The sequence below is a fragment of the Notamacropus eugenii genome, chromosome 3 (assembly GCF_028372415.1).
Source record: "Notamacropus eugenii isolate mMacEug1 chromosome 3, mMacEug1.pri_v2, whole genome shotgun sequence".
Lineage (NCBI taxonomy): Eukaryota > Metazoa > Chordata > Mammalia > Diprotodontia > Macropodidae > Notamacropus > Notamacropus eugenii.
In genome coordinates, this window is record NC_092874.1 from 171,521,743 (window position 1) to 171,547,123 (window position 25,381).

Sequence of the window (25,381 nt, forward strand, 5' to 3'; positions counted from 1 at the left end):
AGTGAAGTCTGAAACACTGACACTCTGTTGCCTCAGCCTTAGGCAAATGTCTTTGTATACTGTCTCTCCCCTCCATGTCCATGTGAGGGTTAGGGGCTCCCTAGGAGAGAGATATCCCCTCTTGGTCCTTTCTTCCAGTTTTCCCTTTCTGCAGCCATCTGCCTTGACCCCATCCTCCCTCTTGGGAGGGAGCTGGGTCTGGAGAGGGAATGATCCCACATTGTACCCAGACCCTGTCTCTCCTAGGAGACACTCCATGAACTCTCTCTCAATCCTTGATGTAGAGCCTCCAATTTTACACTTTGTGTTTTAAAAAAAAATATCCTTGCTGATAAGACACATAGCAATCACCGCTTTAAAAAATGGATCTCTGGTAGAGGATTAAAAAATATTTGATGAATTGAAATGAATTGAAGAGTTGTGGTAGAGTTTTCCTAGTGTATGAAAGTATTGACAATTCTAGAGACGCTCAGAATTTCGGGAAATTCTGTGTTGGCAAAAGCAAAACAAAACAAATCACCTTGACCATTTTTGCCAATGGCAGAGTAGAAGAGAGACAATTATTTATATTTAGATATACTGGTTCTTCATAATCTCTGTATAAACTTTAAACTTTTAAAATCAATTCTGGTAGAGCTCAAGTTAATATGTATGACAAAACAACGTATGAACTTCTGTTTCCTCCTTTGAAAAATGTTCACACTCCCTATTTTATAGGATTGTTGTATAAGTCTTAAGGTGCTATGTAAATAACGTCATGCCTAAATGGCTAGAATTTATACAGAACTTTAAGGATGACAAAGCACTTCACAAATATTATGAAATGATATAAGAACCCTGTGAGGTAGTCATTATAATCTCCCCATTTTACAAAGGAGGAAACTGAGGCTGGGAGAGGTTAAGTTATCTGTCAATCATAGCTAGTGTCTGGGGTTGGTTTTGAACTCAGATTTTCCTTACTCCATGTACAGTGCTTTATGTAGTATGGCGCCTAGCTGTTCTAAATGTAAACTCCTATAATTTGACAGAAAATTACTTTCTTCTATACTGAAAAAGGTTTCAGTTTTGTAAGTGACAGGATGAAAATTTATTTTTTTCTATGGCAGATAATTTTGTTTGTCGTAGAATCTGAACCAAGCATACATTTCATGGTTACATAATGAGTAATTCTGAGTATTGGGAGTGGGTGGTGATCTAAGATTCAAGACTCCACAGCATCACTAGGATGTCATTTATATTAATATATATACACACATATGTGCATGTGTATATGTACACACCTATAATAAATATACATAAACATATATATACATAATATATACTTGTACATACCCAACAATACATTTATGTATATATATATATGTGTGTGTGCTAACATGCCAGAGAACAACTTGTGATGATCAAAAGCACTGCATAATTTCCCAAATACAGTTCAATTTACCTTCTTCCTCTTGCTTAATTCTAGGTCCACCCCCACAGCCCATCCACATTTTGTACTGTATTAATTCCATGGGGAGACCTTCCAAATACTTGCTGTAGCCTGGACAGTAAGCATTTTTACCCATTTAATTTTTCTTTGTATAGGTAGTTCTTGAGTTCTTTTGAGTAATCATGGGTCTCATTGAGGAGAGACTGTAATGTCCTGGGATTTGATAGAATCGTCATTCACTACAAGTAGATTCCTGGTACAACATATTTCCAGTGATAACCGAATCATAATAAATGACAAAAGAGAGATAATCCAGGAAATGTAATAAAAATGGATGTGGGGGTGTTTATACCATAAGAGTACAGGTTCACAGTCTAAGTACTATACCAGATCCCTTGTGACAAATAGGAAGACTTCTAGTATATTGGGTTGATTCATGAGGTAAAATCAACAGCAGAATGTGGAAGAGAATTGGATATGTTGAGAAAGTATTGATTGTAACATACGCAAATGAAGAGAAAATCCTAGCCAATGAGATCATATATTCACTAATGTATTAAAATATATGATATGGTTTTACTAAGTATTAATTTGCCTTTAGATGTAATTTACTGATTGATTCCGTTATGTGGACTATTGCAATTGTTAAAAGTATAAACTTACAGAGGAAGTTTATGAAGGACTTATACTTCAAGTCAAATCTCAGGCTCCTCTTAAATATAACTACAAAAAGAATATGCTTAATATAACACGGTTAGTTTATAAGGTAAGTGTTAGTTCTGGCTGCCAATAGAAGTACAGTAAAAGATTCTGATACATTTTAGGCACACTTTGCTGGACTACACCTTTTGAAGTGTCAATCCCTAAATGATCTGGCACTTAAAAGCCTTTGGAGTAAAGACCCTGATCTGGAAGATGGAGTGTGCTTTGCTTTTGAAAACATCACTCCTCTTCCCCTCCTTCCTCCTCCTCATATCCCACTCAGGGATACAAATTAGACACCTCAGTCCCCTGAAGTTGTTACCAGATGGAAGGAAACCAGAAATACTCATGAAACAGTACACAAGGCAACGACGTGCAGGGAATGTTAGGCATGTGCCGTTTTGCAAGGTCTGAAACTTCACTTAACATGTCTACTTAAAGTCCCCTTATTAATCATCACGTAGAAGCCGGATTGATCAGAAGAACTCCCATTGTGGAGTACTGAAAAAAGAATTAGTGAATGTTACTGCCGAGCTGCCCTTAGTTATCTTTGAGACGTAGACAATCGAGTAAGTGTAAAACTGAAGAAAGACAAAAAGCAGACACAATTCAACAAAGTGAAGGGAGTGGACTTACAACTATGAAAAAAATAAAGGAAGACCTAAATAATTTGAGAGAAATTTATTGCTCTTTGCTGGGTCATATTAATATAGCAGAAATAATTATAGTACCCAAATTAGCCTAACCATAGGCCAATGAAATTAACTTTATTGAAATAAAAAATATAATAAAATGATTTATAGGGGTGAAGGTCAAGACTATGAAGAGAGAAAATGAAAAAAAGTAGAAATCAACAGGGTTTGGCACTATCAGATCTCAACCTTTTACTACAAAGCAGTAATATAAAATCTTGTACGTGTTAAAAAAATCTTATTGTTGCAATATAATTGACGAGAAAGGCCTAGATATAAATTCAATTAGCATTCTAGTACTTGATAAATCCCAAAACACAAATTACTGAGGAAAGGACTATTCATTCGACCAGAGCTAGTATAAGAACTAGATAACAGTTTGGCAGAAGATAGGTTTGGATCAACACTTTTCACTGTACACCAAAAAAAATCCAAAAAAATAAAAAAATCATCATTAAAATGTACAGGAAAAAGATGGTTATATTTATCGCAACTGTCGATAGGAAAACAAGGAAACTGCAAATGACAAAACAGACAATTTGATTCCATAAAGCTTAAAACCTTAGCAGAAATAAAATCCATGTAGTTAGAAACATATGGGGCTTTCTCTATCATTTCCCTCTTTGTTATATTAATTCAGGAGTAAATCAAAGGGTATGGACAATTGAATAACTTCTTTTTCATGGTTCCAAATTGTTCTGAACAGTTGGGCCATTTACTGGTGGTGGAGCTTTGAATTAGTCCAAAAGTTGTGCAGAATCATAGCACAATATCTGTCCTTCCTGTTAACAATCAGCAGAAGGCAAAAGTGAAAATGTTCTTTATTAGTAATAGTAATCAAAACTAGGTGGTTTAGTGGCAAAGTGGTAATGTGCTTTAAGTTGGATTTATTTGTTTATCAGTATTTATCTGTTTTGTAAAATATATCAAAAAAATAAAATTACTCTGTATGGCATAAGGGTTCTGTGTTTCTGTTCAGTAGGTGGAGGTAGGTGGAAGGGAAAATTCTTTAAAATGGAAATAAATAAAAAAATGCATGCCCAGAATTATATGGCTTTGGTGGCGTTCTTAGGCACAGACAACACACAAACTACCTGTGTCTGTTGTTTTCCTCCGTACTTAGTATTGTTTATGGGAAACTGGATAGCCACTCATTCGTTTTTAGGTGGTCAATTTATCCCTTACAGTACAAATTAGGATATATGATAAACAAAACACTTTAAGACAGTTTTCAAGTATTTGTAGTATCATTCAATTATATTTATTGCGTACTCAACACATTTGTGTTCAATTATAAGTTGTAAGCAGAATCTCCCTCTTTCCCTCCCTTCTTTCTCTTCCTTCCTTCCTTTCTTTCCCTTCCCTACCCACCTTTTTTCTTCCCTTCCTTCCCTCCCCTTCCCCCCTTCTCCATGCACAGCTTTATACATAAGTGAGTCATTCATAAATGGTTTTTGATGATGATAACTTCTGAGGCAAAAAAAAAAATAGACCTAGTAGTGTTGGAGGGCTTTTGCCTTTTGAAATAATCTTGTGATCCTGAAAGCTATCCTGTTCTGTCCATTGCTCTAGTGAAATATATAATTTGTATAGTCCCATACCTGATTTCTCTATATCCCGTGCTGCCTCACTGATTCAATTCCTAGAAAGAGAACAGGCATTTTCTTTTATGAATGACTTTCCTACAACATATCAATACAGAGTATGTTATCAGGGTTGGTTAGCTGATATCCAATTGAGATGAATAATAAAATGAGTTTGTAATAAGCAAATAAGCTAAATAATTTTGCTCAATGTGATTTCCCCCAATTTGATTGGTATATAATTAAATCCACAGATTAGGTTTCTTTCCAACTAAAATTTTTATATATTTAAAAAGAATACGTATAAAACCTAAAAAGACACAACTAGTAAGATCCCTAAATCATGCACACATGCAAAAGTACAGATGGTGAGCCTCTTAAAAATATATTATTTGTTCTAGGTTTACATTTTTCCCACCAAACATGTGTTACTATCATGAAAAATTTGACCCAATGGAGTTTTGAGTTATTTTCTATATAATTAAATATAATAAGTCAAAATCTTTAGGATCCATTAATATTCTAGAATGTTATTCATTAACCATTATTTACATATCACCTTTTTAGTTCATCTAGCATTCTATACTTCAAACCATACTGTAAATAAATATCTATTTCCCATATATATATCTATTTATATCTAGAAATATTAAGGCAAAACTAAGTAATTTGTTCAAGAAAAGAATGATACCAGAGTAGAATCAGAATCACATCTATCAATCTATAGGCCAGTTCTCTTTCGAAAATCTTTATAAGATAATCAAAACAGCCTATTGTGATATCACATTACTGGGACAAGGCATTGCCGTTTCAAACTTCTACCTAATACAGAACTAAGTAGAGCTAAAACTTCCTTCTATTGATGGGAAGGTGCTGGGGATGATTTAAGAAGAGGAGGACTTATATAGTACACATCTATCGCACAGTGCAGACATTTATCTATTTGGCAGAATCATACAGTAGAAAGATGCCTTAATTGGCTAACTCTGGTTCCTCTGACTAAGCTTTCACTAATATGACAGCAGGAAGCCAAAATTCTATAGGATTTCATTAGAAACTTACCAGCTGTATTACCCTGGACAAGTCTTCTAATTTCTTAGCTTCTACTTCCTCATTTGTCAAATAGGGCTAATATCTGCTTTAATTATCTCACACGGTTATTTTAAGGAAATGTTGTAAGCCATAAAATACTATATAGTTATGTTACTCTTACCGCATGAACTATCCCCAACTCTGTTCTGACTGACATAGATCCTTGGAAATATTATTTCATAGAAAGGTTAATAATAAAATGATAAGAAATTTATGTTAGGATCTAGATTTCAAATGCTTGATGTCTTCAGAATTAAAAACAACATTTATCTCTATCATTTTTGATAATCTTTAGTGATTTTAAGGCACATAATATATATATATATGCTAGGAACTCTTCAGAGTTTGGACACGATAAAAGTTTTGGTCAGTGCGACCCAGGACTTTACATGACTAGGAGACAAATGAATTCCCCTGCCCCTTATTCATTTCTAATGTGTTTTTTTTTTATAATAATAGAATATATTTTGGTCAATTTCACTTACTGAACTTATTCCATCTCTGTTTCTTAACACTGTGAGTTCCTTGAGGGCAGGGAATGTCTTTTGCCCCTTTTGTATCTCTAGTGCTCAGCACAGCACCTGGCACATAGTAGGCACTTAATAAATGTTTATTAATTGATTGGCTGATTGATCACTACAAGTATGGTCATGGAGATATAGCTTTAGCTCTTCCAAATAGTTTCCAAATTCTCAGAATCAGAATTTTAGAGTTGGAATGGATCCTACTGGCATTACAGTTCAACTCTTACCCCAAAGGAATCCCAACTAGAAGATACTCTAGAAATAGCATTCCAACTTGTGCTTTAAGACCTTTATTGATGGGGAACCTATCTACAGAAGCAGCTTCTTCTACTTTGGGGAAGTTCTAATTGTTAGAAAGCTTTTCTTGGTATCAAAACTAAATTTCTTTCCATCCCCATTCTCCTTTGTAACTTCCACTCAACTAGTTCTCACCTCTGGGACCAAAGGAAAACAAATAAAATTCCTCTTGCATAGGCCAGCTCTTCAAAGATGTGCTCATTTCTACATTTGTAAAATTATTTCTGTTACCTCCAAGTCACATATCACCTAATCACATGAGAATGAGCTCGTAGGGAAGGCTCTGGGATTTTGAGTGACAGGGAATGAAATTGGCACTTTGGAAGGAATGATTTCCCCTTCTCCCTCACTACCTTCTCACCGTGACATCCCACACAGGGTCGCCACATAATTAATAGAAGACTGCTGCAGATCCACTACAGAACCATAAGATTGCCACAGGAACCCCACAGATCACACCTCTTTACTCTTCCCAAATACAGGAACAAAAATACTCTACCCTGATTTAAGCCTGGCACCTCATTGTCATTGGCTAGAGACAAAGAAAAGAGAAACAGGACAGTGAAAACACATCTCTATTTCAATGTGGTGAATTGTTAAGCAAACAAGGGATACAGAGGATTACAACAGATGAAACAGATAATTTCAATTACAAGAAATGGAAAAGCTGTTGTGTGAACAAAATTAATAAAAGCAGAATAAGAAGGGAAGTGGTCAAGTGGGAAAAATCTTTGTTTCAAATATCTCTGATAAGAGACTGATATCCAAGACATATAGGCCCCTAACAGAAATACATTAAGGCTAAAGGGTATTCGCCAAAAGATGCTTGTTAAAAAGATATGAACAACAGCTCTCAAAAAATTTGAAAACTATGAATATGAAAGAATTTCCCAAAATTTTATTATTAATAAGAGAAACACAATTCAAAACAACTGCAGTTTCACCACATATCAAGCAAATACGCACAGATGAAAAATGAGCACCCAAGTATTGATATCAGCAATATCTGTGATGGTAAAGAACAGGAAACAAAGCAGGTTCCCATTGGTTAGGTAAAAGCTAAATGAGTTATGGCACGTGAATATAATGGGATATTATTGTGATGCAACATATGACCAATTATGAATAAAGAGAATTACAGCATAGCAGAGCCAACAAACCTTTAATTTCTGAAATGTTTTCTACAAAGTCTGCTTCCTGTGAATCTTTAGCCCTTTCTTCTTTTTTATAGAAGTATGATTTTGTTTCATAGAATTTTATAACTGCAAGTTATATCTTTCACTTATAGAAATATAAATTTAATTAATATTGCTTGTTATGTAATGTATAAGCACATATATGTGTATGTATGTGTTGGTATAGGTTTATAGGTATAGGTCTGTCTGTCTGTCTATCTATCTATCTGTCTATCTACCTACCTATTATTAAATAAAACCCTTTCTCTGTGTTAAGGGGAAGTTTATTTGGAAGTTTTTCCTCCCCTTTGGAATCTAAACTAACATGTAGAATACCAAGGGAGCAAATCATAAACACTTTCCAAAGGCCACTTGAGAGGAAAACAAAATTTTCCTCCTGCCACTTGTTAGATAATGGGTATGTATCATGTAAGTGGGCAGAATGCTGGGCCTAGAGTCAGGAAGACTTATCTTTCTATGTTCAAATCCAGCCTCAGATACTTCTTCATAGCTGTGTGATCTTGAACAAGTCACTTAACCCTGTTTGCCTCAGTTTTCTCATCTGTAAAATGAGTTGGAGAAGGAGATGGCAAATTACTCTAGCATCTTTGTCAAGAAAACCTCAAATGGGGTCATGAAGAGTTGGACATGACAATATAACTGAACAACAACAAATCAAATAAGTGTTCAATTTGCTTCCTTTGTTCTCATCCTTAAAGGTGGTCAAGTAAATCTCCCACTCTTTGACCAATAAAAACTTCAGAGACACCATCCAACTAGACCTAGAATGTCTTATAGTACCTCGCATCATAGAGAAGACTATCTATGTCCCTTGTGATAGCTAACCTTGAGTAGATCACAGACTATTCCATTAATATATTCTCATCTCTTTCAACCAATTACTGTCTTCAAAAATTCCAAAGCAACTTGGAAATGGAAGTAGCACATAATTCCTTGCTCCGCCAATCAGTATCCAGGAACCCCTCCAAATCTGGGAGCTTTTCTAACACATCATAGAGGACACTTTTCCTATACAACAAGGGAAAGCTGGAAAACCATCTTTGAGTCTGCAATTCCACTATAATTTGAGGAACTACCACACCATTATATCAATCTGTACACAAATTATCTCACCCACAGTATCTCACTCTTGTCTCCAGATGGCTATTACACACTATCTGCTAATACATCTTCTTTGGTCATGTAAGTCTGGTGTGTGGATTTGCTTTTCTCCTCCTAGTGATAATGCTTAAGTTGCCACTTAATTATTCACTTCAGAGGTATCTGGTATTAAGTGAAAGAATTGCATGGGTAGGAAAAACTGATCAAATGTCCTCATTTTTCAGTTCCTTAAAGTCAAGGAGCCCTCACTCCAATTGCTGCAGCGAATGGCCCTAATTAACATGAGAACATTTAGATGGTTATTTATATTATATTCACTTCATGTGCATTGCTACAAAGTGAAATAGAATCAGAAAATAAACAGAAGTAGGAAAACAATATAAAATGACTTATAATTTAAATGGAAAGAATAATAAAAGTAAAATAATTGAAACTTAATGCTGTGACATTATGATGATATAGGTAGGATCCAAAGAAGAGATATGAGAAGGGATCTCCCTCTCCATTTCTTTGCAGAACTGGGAACTATGAGTGTCAAACTGTATATAATGAAAAACTTTTTCAGTCTGCTAGTTTTGTTGATCTATTTTGTGCATCTTTTAAATTCTTTGCTATAATGGATTGCTCTCTGGGAAAGGGGTAGTGCTGGGATACAGTAGGAAATGTAGGTGATATAAAAATAAAAAATACATTAACTTAATTTATTTTAGGAAAGAAAATGTATCCCTACTCTTTGAGAATGGATGGTATATACTATTTTGAAAGGAAACAAGAGTATTATTCTTTTAATGATGAAACATTATTCACATGCTCTGAGGTTGGGTCCTTCATTAATTAGTCCACTGGAATGTAGAATTATTTTCTTAGCCACCTACTGCAAGTCTTTTCCATTATTATATAGTGGCTCTGATAAAGAATTAGGATTACTGATGGCTATTTCTAGCCAAATTGAGTCTTCAATGGTAGCAACATTGTGGTGTAGCTGAAAATAACACTGCATTTTGGAGTTAGATTTTGCACTTGAGTCCCAGCCCTGATATTTAATCTCTCTGAGGTTTAGTTTCCTCACATATAAAACAAGAGTTGCACTAAACTTCCCTGCCAGCTTTAGAATCTGTGACGTTTTGAATATATATGGGGACATCTCTAACACACATCAGAGATGGCACTTTTTCTATACAATAAGGGAAAGCTGGGAACCTGCTTTGGAGCCACCATTTCTCTCTCTCTCTCTCTCTCTCTCTCTCTCTCTCTCTCTCTCTCTCTCATTTTCTCTCTCTGTCTCAGTACAGTATAGTTTTTAAGAGGCAGGGAAAAGACAAAACTCCTTTAGAGCATCTGGCTTTCGTGTTTGTTCATATGATCAACCAGACTAGCAAGATAGCTGTCCAGATACATTATGGTAGATATTAGGATTCCTATATGACTTCTTCAGTTTAGAAAGATTATGAATATTGAGCCACCCAGTAATTTTATAGCAAGTCAATGACAGAACAGATGTGTCTCTTAAAAACCTCTTAATTGAAATTTGTTAACTAGGGAGACAAATCAACCAAGAACTATTTATTAAACACACCAAGCTAGTTACTGTGTTAAGTGCTAAGTATAGAAGGACAAAAGTGAAACTGTTCCTACCCTCAAGGTGTTTATATTTTAAGGACAAAAATAAAATATATACATGTGCAACTGTGTGCGTGTGTGTGTGTGTGTGTAACTAAATCATGCAAAATGAATATAAGATAACATGGGGAAGGAATGACACTATTAGCTGGGGGGATCAGGAAAGGCTTCATGTAGAAGATGGCGCTTGAGCAATAGAAGGAAAGGAACATACATGAGAACTGTTGTGAGGGTAGAAATGAAAAGATTTGACAATTAATTGCATATGTAGGGTATGTAAGAATGAGGAATCAAAACTGATATCAAACTTGAAAATTAGGTTGACTCGGAGAATGACAGTGCTCTAGATCAGTGATATCAAACTCAAATAGAAACAGATTCCTGTGGGCTTCTTATTTGACTTTGAAAACAATAACAACATTACCTGTTCTGCATTATATTTTTATTTATATTCAAATTGTTAAACATTTCTCAACTCCTCTACTCAAGATAGTACCAAGGAAATTCAGAAGAGGGAAGAGGCCCGTTTTGAACAAGATGAGTTTGGCATAGCCAAAGAATATGCAGTTCAAACTGTCCAATAGGAAATATCTGATGTGAGACTGGAGTGCAGGAGAGAGACTAGGGCTGGGTATACAAATCTAGGTATTATCTGCGTACAACAGAAGGCAATTGAACCCTATGAATGCTGATGGGGTTACCAAGAGGGGGAGCAAAGAAAGAAATGAGGATGTCTTGGAACAGAGAATTGAGAGTTAACACTTAGGAGGTGTGATAGGGACGATCAATCAATAAAGGATACTAAGCAAGAATATTCAGAGAGATAGGAGAGGGTAGTCAATAATGTCAAATAATTTATGTCCCAATTTCTAAACATAATTTTTGAATACTTGTTGTCCAGCTAATTTTGGTTCCATACCCCAAAATAATTTCAGAGAACGGACCCAAATAAGCCAGGAATTGGGGTAGATGTAGAAACAGTTAAAGTGATTGTCATGGGCTTAGTTTGTATTCCTAAATGAATCAGGTATGGATCAGTGTTCTATTGCCCTTCCTCCCTACTCTGACTTTGTAAAATATTAGTTACCTATAGATTGTTATGATCATGTCCATGTGGACCAATGCTATTTAGAAATAGAAAATTACTAGTCTGAAGGGAATTACCACTTCAGTACTTCTGAGAATTTTTCTAAACTGTGAAAACTGTCAGAAGATCATAGATTTAAATAAGGAGGGTCATCTAATATATATATACAAATATAGAGGTCATCTAATCCAACCCTTCATTTCACAGATGAGTAAACTGAGGTCCAGAGAGGTTAATTAACTTAACCCAAGACTACAGTGGTAAATACCTGAGCTACAGTTTGAACTCAGCTCCTTTGACTCCAAATCCAGTACTCTTTCTATAAAACTAACAAGTTGTGAGGCTATTAGTTTCATCTTGTGTAGCACAGGACTCTGTCCTCCCATATTCCAGTGCCCTTTTTAAAAAAGGACACGGTCACATGCATATGCATATTTTATTTCTCTTACCCTAGACACTTTCATCTGGAAAACTTAATATTTCCTGTGGTTAGACAATGCATTTTTGAGTATCTCCTTAACTTTAAGATTACTTGGATCTGAAATATACTAAACCAAATTGTAGTATATAGTCACCTGTGGAGAGTTTAATGGAAAAGTAAAGCTGCAAATTAGTACCATATGATTAGCAGGAATAATACAAGTTTGTTCATCCAAGGTCTCTCACTAGAATGGACTGTATCTTCAAGATATGACATTTTCCATATCCCCATAAAAACATGTCTCTAGTTAACTGGACATTTAATTTTCCACTTATTCATTTTTCCCCCTACAGGCAGCTTCTTGGCTATTCAGTAAGTGCACAAGGCAAAGAAAAATAATTATAGGAAAAGGGAAATATAAAATGTCATAATTAAACTCTGCAGTGGCCAAATACATGCACTATACTGGAAACATTTTGATTGCTGCAATCAGGTAAGCTTAGCTTTTCAGCAAATTCTTCTTGAAAAGAGGTTTATCTATAGACATAAGTAGAGAGGTAACTCACGAAATCATCCTATAATACAAAAGAGGATCTGATTTCCTCTGATGACTTCACCGAATCTCAGAGCTGGAAGGGATCACAAAAAACATTTAGTCCAACCCTGCACCTAAACAAAAATCCTGCGCACATCAAATCTAACAAGAGGTCATGAACTCTTTGAAGACATCTGCTTTTTATAGCAAATATTTCACTTTGAGATAGTTTAATTATTATGAAGTTTCTTCTTGAAAATAAGCCTGAATGTGTCTCTCTACAATGTCTACCTGAATTCAGCCTTATGGGATCAGATAGAACAACTCTCTTCCGCTCTCCACATGGCTATCTTTAAAGTACTAGCAAATAACCATCCAATCCTTCCTAATACTTGCCTTCTCCAGGAGCAACATGACCAAATCAGAATATTCCAGGGCTGCCATCCCCCTTATCCTAGACAACTGATGTACCCTAAAATTGCTCTTCTTAAATCTAGAATGTATGTCAGGTGATGCCTTTCTGCTTTATTCTCCTTTTCTATCTCAAATTCTGAAATGGAATAATCACTTTCTCCTCAGAGTTTCTATCATTTTCCATTCCAGTAGCCAGTTTCTCTGTGTCAGTGAGAATGAGATCCAGAATAGTGGTTCCCCACAGTCTTTGAATTATTTGGATCAGAAATAGAAAGAAAAGTCAAAAGAGTCAGATGTAAAACACTGATCTTTATGACATGACAAATTTTCAGGGTGAAGTTTATTTTAACTTATCACTTGTCTAAAACTCACATTAATAAGAGTTTTTATGGATTAGAATGGTTAAAGCTGTATCTTTCTGCCTCAAGATGCATTGTAAAGTTTTATTGTATGGTTTGCAGATCAGAATTCAAAGCAAACACAGTTTCAAGGTTCAATGGAAATGGAAGCTCTATGTGGAAGAATGGAGTTTCCACCAGTTAAAAAATATTCACTGTTTTTAGAAAGTAAAAACAATGCACGCCAAACAGAGAGGATGATCAAAGCAGATTTAAGCCAATTTAGAGGGAAGAAAACCCAGACTATGAAATATCATGTCAAGGACTCCAAATCATCTCACTTTCTCTTTTTCTACTTCAACGTGTTTGAAGTTTCTATGCAAAATATTTAGCTCTGATCCCCATCTAACAAACAGACTGGTTGAGTTTGTCAGTGATTATGCTCATTCTGGGGAATGATGACCTGCAGAGAAAAAGCCAAAGACAAGAGAGCCAATTCTGGGGATAAGAAAAATAAAATTAACTAGGGAATTAAAGCTCAACACAGATTTATCCTCCAGAATGTTTTGCCTGATTGCAGACAAAGCTTAAAAGCAGGTTTCTAAAGCATAATATGCTGTAGTGTTTAGTTGAACTATAAATTAAAAAAGACTGTCATTTGAAGGAACATCCCTCCTTTGCTCACTCACTGATATCCATTTCCACAAGGAACACTTTGCCCATGTTAGAGAGGAAGAAAAGCAAACAGAGGCATGGAGGTTAGATCATTAAATACTCACAAGAAACAAGCGGTAGTGCTAGAAAATAGGAATTGTGGCAAATGATTGTGATGGAACACTGTTGTGTTATAAGAAACGATGAGCTCAATGATTTTAGAAAAACATGGAAAGATTTGCACAAAATAATGAAGAGTGAAATGAACAAAACCAAGAGAATATTGTATACAGTGATAACATTATTGTTTTAAGAATGACTTTGAGCAAATAAGTTATTTTATCTATTATAAATACCTAAATTAACTATAAAGGACATATGAACAAAGACACCATCTGCGTTCAGAGAAAGAACTGATAAATAGATGTATAAAATAATTTTACATATATATATGTCTTTGTGTGTGTGTATGAGTGTGTGTGTGTGTGTGTGTGTGTGTGTGTGTCTAATGGTAGGCATCTCTAGGGCTGGAGGTGGTGTGGAGAGGGGAAAAAAGAAGAACCTTACATGATAATTTTGTTGTATATTTGAAAGGAGTAGCAATTTGTGTGTAGTAGACTTGCAGTTTCAGGTACAATCATCTTCTTTTATTGTACTGTGTTATGGAAATGCTTGTTTTATCCCATAAATCAAAAATGAAATTTTAAAAAAGAAGAGATTTGTGACATTTTCCTCCTTACTCTTCCTTTCACAAAATATTTCTCTATTTTGGCCAAACTATGTCCAGTAAAATAAAATAAATTGAAGCAAAAATATGTTGCCTTCCTTTCAATTGCCAAGACAACAGAGAGACAGAGGATGGTAAAAAAGAGAATTGAGGAGTCATTAATAAGCACTTATTATGTGCCAGACACTGTACTAACCAGTGGGGTTACAGAGATAGACAAAATGGGCCCAAGTCCCCAAGCAGCTCACAGGCTAATGGGGGAGAGAGTATTAGACAATACATAAAGAATATGGATACAGGATAACTTGGAAGTCATCTCAGAGGGAAGGTGTTAGCATTAAGGGGGACTTGGAAGGATTTCTTATAGAAGTCAATCTGTAGCTGAGACTTGAAGGAAGTGAGAGAAGCCAAGAGGAGGGGACAAGGAGGGCCAGAGTTCCAGGCATGGAGCCATGGAGCCAATGAAAATACCTGGATTTGGGAATGAAGTATTTTGTAGGAGTATTCCTTGTGGAGATGACCAACAGTGAGTGAGCAAAGGAGGTGTGTTCCTTCAAATGACGGTTTTTTTTATTTTAATAAAACTATTTAAATAGCCAAGGTACATTAAATATCTCCAAAGTATATGAGTAGAATGCTAAGGGGCAAACAGGAAGAGCACTAACATTGCACAACAGGGACTCCTGCCACATAACACCCTGCCCTCCTTGCCTAATAGAATGTTTTAACCAGAAAAAAATGGGTAGGTGCCCTTTTGCAAGGCTGGCTCTAGTCATTATTCCAGGGGATGTAGAAATCCCATTGGCTCTACTTCAACAGCTGTTGTGGCCAGAGAAGAAATATGCTTCTCTCGATTTGTGACTTCAGTGATTCTTGAGGAATTATAGCCAGAAAATCAATACCAGATGTCCCTAGAGGAGATAGATTTTAGAGGTTCTCCTGTTGTCATGTCAACCTGGGAGGCATGACTTCACAGCTGATTGACATAGAGATTGCACAGAACCCTTATTTGCCCTCTAGACCTTATATAACAAGAGCCCTGAATAGTGGAGTGGCAGGAATTTACCTTGATCCAGTTGTATAATCCTAAGCATAGACTGACTCATCATAAAAATGTGCAAGGAGTAGATACAGATAGAACAGGATTCAGGATATTACTGTTTGTACTCTAAGGTCCATGGCCTATAGAGGTATAGAGTCAAGAAAGACTTTAGCCTTTAGTCTGGAAGGAGATGGCAAAAAAAAAAAAGAAAATTATAAACATAATATATAATATTAATAAAAAGAATAGAAACCACGTGATCACAGCAATAGATACTAAAAAAATTGACCAAGTTCAAAATGAGAGTTCCCCAAAATCTGGATTGCTAGGGGGTGATGTCAGGGGGAATACCAGCTAAGTTGATGAGGGAAGTGACTTTGAGTGAGTGACTTTTACTAGAATTTAACAAAAGTTGTATCTGTGACCCAAATAATAAAGTGATTCTAGAGGCCCCAAAGATATGTATGTATCAGGGTGGGGGAGATCAAAGGTGCCACCCCACTTATAAATAAAGAATAAATGGTGGGGTGTAATAGCCAGAAGGATCACAGCCAAGGCTCAGGATCTCAAAGAAGGATCTGTAGAATGAAAGAGGAGCAAATGGCAGGTGAAACTTGAATTATATATACTGAATTTCTGGAGATAGGGTAGGTAAATTCTCAGGCCCTGAGAGTTCCAGAAGAAACTAATCACCACGATGAAAGAACTAGAAACCATGTCATACACGGAATGGCTAAAGGAAATAGCATTATTTAGCTTGGATGAGAGAAGTTTGGTGGGGGAAGGTGGGGAGAAGGGAGAAACTATTTCTGATTTTTAAAATATCCAGAATTTGAAATAAATGGGAGAGCAGCTACTCACATTGTGGTCTCAAATGGCATAACTAAAAATCAATGAATGAAAGTTATCCAGAATCAAATTTTGGCAGAACTCAAAAGAACATTTTGATGATGTTGGGTGGCCCAAGGAGACTATAAGTTCCTTGAAGGTTGGCATGGTTGCACACAGTAATCAATTAACAAATATTTGTTAAGTTGAGCTGAACTAGAACTGCCCCCAAAAGCAATCAGCCTCCTTTTGAGAATTTCCTGTCTTTTGAAGAAATCAACATGAAGGATTTTTCATGAATATTGTAGAAGGAATTCATGCACTGGGGTGGAGTATTAAACTACATGATTTATGAAGTCTCCTCAACTCTACGATTTTGTAATTCCCCTTGGATGGTCCTACAAAATTAATATGACTCCCTGCTCATTTCCCAAAGGAGAGTGGGTGCCTTTGAAAGTTTTTTTCGGAATCACTTGGCATGAGCTATCTTTCTTCACAGACTTTTGAAAATCAGAATCAATTACAGGATACCCAGTGATACCTTCTAGCCAATATTCCCATCAATCAATCAACAAGTATTTGTTAAGCACCTACTATGTGCCACATACTGTGCTAGGCTTTGGGGATGCCATTACGAAAAATGAAATAATTGCTACTCACAATGAGCTTAGATTCTAGTAGTATAGACAACTACATATAAAAATATAGATAACATAAATACAAAGGTAACAAAATATGTACAAAGTAAATTAAAAGTACATTGGGAGGGATGGTAATAGTATTTTGAGGGAAGTAGGAAAGAATTCCTGCAGAAGATGGTATTGTACTTTAACTAAAAGGAAGAGGGATTCAGTGAGGCATAGGAAAGGAGAGAGTGCATTCCAGGCACAGGAGACAGCCAGTGCAAAGATGTGGAGATGGGAGATGAGACACGATGTGTCATGTGGGAGGAATAGAGAGGAAGGCAGTTTGGCCGGATCACGGAAAGCAGGAGGAAGAGTGATGCACTACAAGGCTGGGGCCAGGCTGTATAGGAATTGAAAAGCAAAACATGGTATGTAATAATTTTCCTAGAGACAATAGGTGTCCACTAGAATTGACTAAATAGAGAAGTTACTTGGTCAGATTAGAGCTAAGGAAAATTACGTTGGCCACAGGGTGTAGGATGGGGAGAGAGACGTGAAGAAGCAGTGTGGACATTTACACTCTTAGGGGCCCTCTGACCAAGACAATGAAATGACCTCCTTCTGATTCACGTTGTAGTTTCCTAATGAATGGGCATATAATATGGGCAGAGAAGTAACTGGCTGTTTGTGAATAGTTTGAATTACTCTAGCTATTTATTTACTGATTTTTCTATTGATATTTTCTATTAACTTCATTTAAGGAGGTGCCTAGGCCAGTCATCCCTTCATTTCCCACCAGACTGCTGTACTTCTCTGGACTTCAACCAAGCTTCCAGGGCAGCTACCTCCTTTCTCACCTCACCCCACCCCCCAAATACCCCTTTTCATCTTCCTTTTATGTGTCTTCTCCATTAAAATGTATATTTCTTGAAGGCAAGAACTGTCAATCTTTTTGCCTTTAATCTGAATCTTTAGGTCAGGCATTGTTCCTGGAACATAGTAAATATTTAATAAATGTTGGTTGATTGACCCACTGACTTTATTGGCATTCCTTCCACACATATTTCAAGACACAGGCCATGTATACCATGCAAGTAAATGTGCAGTTAAATCGGTCTCAAGGAGTAGCATTTTACATTAAAATGTCCAGTGCAGATGGCACAATATAACCTGAAATTTGTAGCGGTGAATAGCTGAAAGAACCAGTAGACAATATCATTTTTTCAAGGTTTGTAAACAAGTGTGTAGGCATAAGTAATAAGTAGAAGTTCCAGCCTGACACTCTTAGGGGATGGCATAATTACACTGGTGTAGGCTTTTCATGGGAAAATATTCTCATAAGAGGTTTGGGATTAATACAAATTACAAAGGCATGATCATAGTGGTGGAGCTTTTTGAATCCTAAAATAATGATACAAACTTCTTTCTGAATTTATAGAATCTACAGAAGTTTCAACACCGGAAAACAAAATGTTAGTGGCAAAAAATGGCACTCCTGGTAGCACTCCCCACCCCATGATTCTTGCATTAAAAGAAAGAAAACAAAGGTGCTCTATCTACTATTCCCTGTATATAACATTCAACTCCTTGCCTCCTTGACATCATATAAATTATCCCCTATGACAACAACTTTCTCCCTCCTTATGACTGTAAATAAGAATTTCTAATTCTCTTGAAGTGTCATCTCCCATGAGTCCCTTTCTCACCCTCCTGGTTGTATGTGTGTGTGTGTGTGTGTGTGTGTGTGTGTGTGTGTGTGTGTGTGTGTGTGTGTGTGTATTTTCTCCTGCTTCCTGAAAGGAAAACAGAGAAGTAAGTTATGAGGGAGGCTTGAAGGAGAGAATGGGCTTGAAAGAGAGGTATTCGATGATACACAATACACAGTCCCTCTTCACTCACTCAGGAGAAATATAATTTTTTTTAATTTTTAGAACAAATTCTTCTTTACTCAGTTCCCATGCTGGGTCTTCTTTGTAGAGTATATTTGAGGTAAATTCTATTACCAGCACAAGGGCTTCTTCAGCCCCCTCACTAAAGATCAGCTTAGCATGTTGGAGAAGGAATGTGCTACATAATGTTCCATATGTTGAGAGTTCTGTGAAGATGCTTAACTTATGCCCTGAGCAATGAAACACTGATATTTGCAAAGAAGGGAGAGCTTTGCACATTCACGAATCACAGAGACAACTAGGACATTTTAGAGCCTTCATTTGGACTTTGGTTTCCTCATCTATTAAATGAGAAACTTGAACCCTAGGACCCGAAAGCATCACTTCTCCCTTGGCTTCACTCTTTGATTCCCAGATCTTTCTACCTGCATATAATCCTCTTACCCTGAAGATGCCCCTGCTCCTGTGTCTCTTTTAATCAGTGATTTTTCTAATTACCACTATTTTAAGAAGATCCCAGGCCATCCATACTCATGTTTCTCTTCGCTCTGCTTCTGAGTCTCAGAGTTTTTCTACCTTTTGCCTGCATAGCTCCCTTTTAAGCTCCATGAAAGTATGGATTGTCTTTCTTTGCTTGCGCTTAGTGTTGTGATTGGTACACAGTAAGATCTTAATAAGTGCCCTACCTATCCATCCATTCTTCCATCCATCTCTTCAGCTGCCCTTATATCTCTAAAATAATATGTTTTGGTCTAATAATTCCCTATGCTATATGGGACTTAATAAGGAATTTAACTACTTCAGATACTGCGACTGACTACAAGGTCAATCAGCAGTTTTGTTGAGTTGCCCTGGTATATGCAAGTCAACTACTGAAGTTGATGACAAAAGCTACCAAGAAAAACAGCAAAGAACTAAAAACCAGATATCCCACTTTCAACAAGTATGGCTGACAAGGGAAATTTTGTAGTGACTAGCACAGAATGTACAATGTTTGTCTTTCTTTCCCAACTGTTATACAATAGCTAAAGTGTAAGACAGTCTCTTTTCTAGAAGAGGAGGTCAAGGGAAAGAAACAAGCGGGGAACATCCTCTCCATAATGTCAGATCATGAGAGAGAATGAAGTGTTCCTTTAAAGGAAAAAAAAGTTTCAAGATTAGAAAAAAAAACCAATCCTGAAAAAAAGATCTGAAGAAGCAGAAAAGAATTATGAATTTATGTTACAGGTTAAAGGACAGAAGCATGTGACAGAGGAGGAAGTGTAAAAGACAGCACTTGAAGTTTAATAATAACGATGAAGCCCTTCCTATAGAGGGGGAGAAGAAATAAAATGGAAAAAAAGAAAGCCTATCATAGTGGATAGTGACTTCTTGATATGGCCAATAGTTCTTTCATTGTCATTTAGACTGACATGGTAGTAATAGGGGCCTTCAATTATCTGGATATCTGATGATCTCTCTCTGTCAAAGGCAGGGTTACTATTAAATTTTTGGTTTGCCATTGTGACAATTTTATTCTTCATTATGTGCAGGAAGTATTGGGGAAGGGGTAGACATTTATGCCGGACCTGGTTCTCCCCAACAAGGAAGAACTGATGAATGTAGTAGAAATGATAACATTGTTGGCAATGGACAGTCTTGTTTCTCTCAGCACTCCCCAGGGCAGGGATGCCCTCCTTTCACAGGACATGATCTGTGTGCTGATGATGGATTTTCTGTAACATTTCACATCCTTGCTCTCATCTCTCCCTCCAACCCCATTGTTACTACGGAAAGTTGCTTGGGAAGAGGTCTGGATTTGGAAAAGGCATCACTGAAACTTTTGCTGTTGTTTATAAAGAATGGGTCAGACTAGACTAATCTTATTTCTTATATTACGTTACTAGACTGACAGAACAAAGGAACGTAGTAGACATAATTTAGCAGAAATTTACTGAAATGTTGAAAAGTCTCTGTTGCTATCTTTATAGATAAGCTAGAAAGCTGTAATTTAGACAATACTACAGTTAAATGAATTTGGAAATGATTGAATGACCAAGCCAAAGACCCATCATTAACAGCTTGTTGTCAGTTTGAAGGGAGATCCCCTATGGAGTGCCTCAGGGATATGACCTTGGCCCTGTGGTTTTTAACAATTTTATCAGCAACTTGATTGAGCACAGAGATGATATTATCAAATTTGCAGATGACATAAAGCTGGGAGGGATAGCTAATATCCTGGATGTCAGAGACAGACACCAAAAAGATCTCAAAAAATGATAATAATGACTGGACCTACTTAGACAGAATTTTAAGATGGCTCAATATAAAGTCTTACATGTGGGCTAACAATGATGAACCTCAAAAGTACAAGATGACTTTGACCTGGCTAGGTATCAGATCAGGAGAAAATGATCAGGAGGTTTGGAAATAAAGATGAATAATAAGATACATAAGCCCCAAAACATAATACAAGCTTTTAGAAAGGTATATTTTCTTTGGATCTCAAAATCTTATAAAAGATGAATGTTGAAAATTATCTTTACATGTAAATGGAAAAAATAAAATACTATTTAAGAAAAGAGAAAGGCATATTTTCTAAGGCTATACAGTAAGTACAGTGGGTACAAAACACCCTTTCAAAAGTCCGTGACAAGAGAGGGCAGAGCCAAGATGATGGAGTAAAAGCAGGGACTTGCTTGAGCTCTTTCCCCAAACCCTCCAAATACCTGTAAAAATGACTCTAAACAAATTTTAGAGATGTAGAACCCACAAAATGATGGAATAAAACAAGTCTCCAGCTCAGGACAGCCTGGAAGGTCAACAGGAAGGGTCTATCTTGTTGGGCTGGGAGTAGACTACAGTACAGGTTGAGCTCCCCAGCATAGAATGGCTGAAGCAGGCCTTGAGGGACTGAATCATTGGGAGCTGTGATGGTTTCCAGACTTTTAGTCCCACAAATGCCAAAGACAGCATAGAAGGTCAGTGGGAAAATTCTGCTGGACCTGAGTGAGGACAGGGTGTGATCCAGCCCCAGGGTGGTGGAGGAGGTGGCAGCAGTGTCAGTAGCCGCTACTTCTGAAGCTCCCAAACCACAAATGGTGTGGGGATCTAGTGACTGAGCAGAGGGCAATTTCAGGAATCTCTTTGCTGGCACTAAGGCAGGATTCTATAACTTTGCCCTGCTTGGATAAAGAGGAGTGCTGGTGTGGTGGAGTTTGTGGTTCAATGGAGAGGGAATCCTCCTCACTGTTCCAACGCAGAAAAGAGTACTTGTGGTCACTCACAGGCCAGAAAAGGAATAAACACTTCCCCTTTGATCATACCACCTTGGAAGAACTGAAAATTTATAGGGCCCTAAAAGTAGCTCTGAAAATAGTCATAGAAACTTCCTGAAGTTTGGCACAGTGCACCGTCCCTCCCCCATTGAAAATAGTCATACCTTGACAAAGAGTTAGAAAGTCAAGTATTTGACTGGGAAATTAGCAGAATAAAAAAAAACCCTCAAGGCTATAGAAGCTTACTTTGGTGACAAAGGTGATAAAGGAGCTAGGTTTAAAACCAAGAATCCCCTACCTGTCAAACTGATTATAATACTTCAGGGTAAAAAATGGACATTCAGTGAAATAGAGGACTTTCAAGCATTCTTGATGAAAAGACCAGAGCTAAATACAAAATTTGACTTTCAAGCACAAGAATCAAGAAAAGTGTGAAAAGGTAAATAAGAAACAGAAATCATAAGGGACTTATTAAAGTTGAGCTGTTTACGTTCCTACATGGAAAGATATTTGTAACTCATGAGACCTTTCTCAGTATTAGGGTAGTTGGAGGGAATAAATAATGTGTAGATGGACAGACAGACAGACAGACAGACAGATAGATAGACAGACAGACAGACAGACATATACAGACAGACAGAGAGACAGAGGGTACAAGGTGAGTTGAAAATGAAGGGATGATAATCTAAAAAATAAAATTAAGGGGTGAGAGAGGAAATATTGAGAGGAGAAAGGGATAGATAGAATGAGGTAAATTATCTCTCATAAAAGAGGCAAGAAAAAGCTTTTACAATGGAAGAGAAGAAGGGAGAGGTGAGAGAGAATGAGTGAACCTTACTCTCATCAGATCTGACTTAAGGAAGGAATAATATAATACTCAGTTGGGTATCTTACCCTACAGGAAAGTAGGGGGAAGCAGATAAGAACGGGGGATGATAGAAGACAGACTGGGGAAGGGGGTAGTTAGAAGCAAGCACTTTTGAAAAGGAACAGAGTTGAAGCAGAGGATAGAATAAATGGAGGGCAGGATAGGATAGAGGAAAACATAGTTAGTCTTTCACAACATGACTACTATGGAAGTGTTTTGCATAACTACACATATATAACCTATATTGAATTGCTTGCCTTTTCAGTGAAGGTGAGTGGGGAGGGAAGAAGGGAGAGAATTTGGAACCCAAAGTTTTAAAAAACACACATTAAAAATTGTTTTTACATGCAACTGGGAGATAAGTTGTACAGGCAATGGGGTACAGAAATCTATCTTGCCCTACAAGAAAGTGAGGGGGAGGGGGATAATGGGGGATGGGGTGATAGAAGGGAGGGCAAACTGAAGGAAGGAATAATCAGAATGCAAGCTGTCTTTGGGAGGGGAGAGATGGGGAGAAAATTTGGAACTCAAAATCTTGTGGAAATGAACGTTGACCAAAACAAATAAAATTTTGAAAAAGAAAGAACGTCTGTGACACACTCTCCCCCATGTACATGGTGTCATTTTCTGCTGGGCTCTTTGCATGAATCTGATACTGATTCATTCTTAAGCTTCATTATAAGCTTCATTATTGTGTCCAAAGTACATTGCTTTACTCTGCCTTGGTCAGACCACATCTGGAGCATTGTACTCAGTTCTGGGCACTGTTTTTGGAAGGATGTTAAGGAGTAAGAGGATCCAGAGAAGGACAACCAGGATGAGTGAAGGATCACAAGAGTGTGGCATATAAGAATCAGCTGAAGGAAACAGAGGTGTTTAATCTGGAGAAGAGAAAAATTAGTGGGGATGTGATGGCTCTCTTCAATTACTAGAAAGATGATCACGAGGAAACTTCTTAGACTAGTTCTTCTTGGCATCATTGGGCAGAACTGGGATCAATGGGAGAAAGTTACTAGAGAGGTAGATGTAAGGAAAAATGTTGTTAACAATTAGATGTGATGGATTTTTCCTGACTAAAAATCTTTAAGGAGGGGCTAGATAAAGGAGAAGGGGGAGGGGAGGAAATAAGCATTTCTATAGCACCTATTATGTGCCATTCACTGTGCTAAAAGTGCTTTTAAAAATTATCTCATTCAATCTTCACAATCCCCATCTTACAGTTGAGGAAACTGAGGAAAAGAAAAGTGAAATGTTCAGGGTTACACAGTCAGTAATCACTTATTAGTGGGCACTGTAGAAGGGACTACTGGTAAGATACAAGTTAGATTACATGGACTTTGAAGTTCTTTCTATCTATGAATTACTGTGCTTTTGTTGGCATAAGGTGAAATTAAAAAAAAGGATGTTTCCTTTTCAAGGAGATTACGATTATATCTAAAAAGGGAGGACAAGAAAATGAAGGAAGAATACTTATAAAAGTATAATTCAAATTATATCATTAGAGAATTCAACATACAAGTATGATAGGACAATTATATACCAGGGCTCTCCCACCCCTCCAACATGAGTTAGGTTAGTTTTCTCCTGAAAGGTGACAAAACTATCCTCTGGAGGTCATTGGCATATTTATTAATCTGAGACTCCCTTGACCAAGCTTCTAATAGCCTTTGGTGGCACTGAAATGGATTTCTGGTCATAGAAGGGTATAAAAAAAAGACCACCACATGGAGTTGGGGTCTTTCAGAATTGGCAGATTCCCAAGACCATGCCAGTCACCATACCCTGCCCTCCCATGTTTCCATAGGGAGATGGAGGGCTGAGTATGTCTACCCAATCTAAGTGCTCAAGCATCCTTGCTGAATGCTATGGCTAAGGGAATCCCCCCTTTTAAAACTGTAGAATGACCCAACGAGCAGAGTACCTCAGTTAATTCCAACATCAAATCTGAGGCAACAGGGAATCTTCTTGAGTCTGGTCTTCCCTTAACAGTAAGTGTTAGGACCCAAGTATGATAGTACTATTCTCTTTGATGGAGGAAAGAGTTTATTAAAGAAATGGTGACAGATCTTTTCCATTTTTTGTCCACTTTTTTCCCTCCAAGTTTCATCCTTAATGATTTCTGGACCACTCACTAAACTTTCCATATATTTGCTTTTCCCACCATTGTTCCTCATAGTTTTGAGGTGATAAATATAGTTTATAATCCTCCACCATCCTCCTTTAAATGTATCATATCATAGATTACATATGTATGTTTGTCCTTTGTTGCCGAAAAAGACCATGCCATCAGAGAAATAATGACATGACTTGCACTTGACTTTGTTTTGAGTGAAGGAGGGTTGTTCAGGTCACCAGCCTCACTTCTCCAGAGCTGAATGAATCCAGTGACCAGATATTCATCAGGATGACTGGAGATGACTCAGGATGGGGCAATTGCATATAATTTATATACCACACAA

The 25,381-nt window shown here is 37.0% G+C and overlaps 1 protein-coding gene across 13 annotated transcripts in view; it reads right to left on the minus strand.

Moving 5' to 3' along the window:
- The window catches only part of CELF2 (CUGBP Elav-like family member 2), a 620,126-nt gene that overhangs the window by 589,031 nt on the left and 5,714 nt on the right, over nt 1–25,381 (minus strand). For 2 of the 13 annotated variants that reach the window (XM_072653379.1, XM_072653377.1), the window contains exon 2: nt 4,425–4,465. The exons of the other annotated variants lie outside the window; for them this stretch is intronic. The gene's annotated coding sequence lies outside the window, so the exon portion shown is untranslated. The remainder of the gene's footprint in view (nt 1–4,424; nt 4,466–25,381) is intronic. 13 annotated transcript variants of the gene reach the window in all.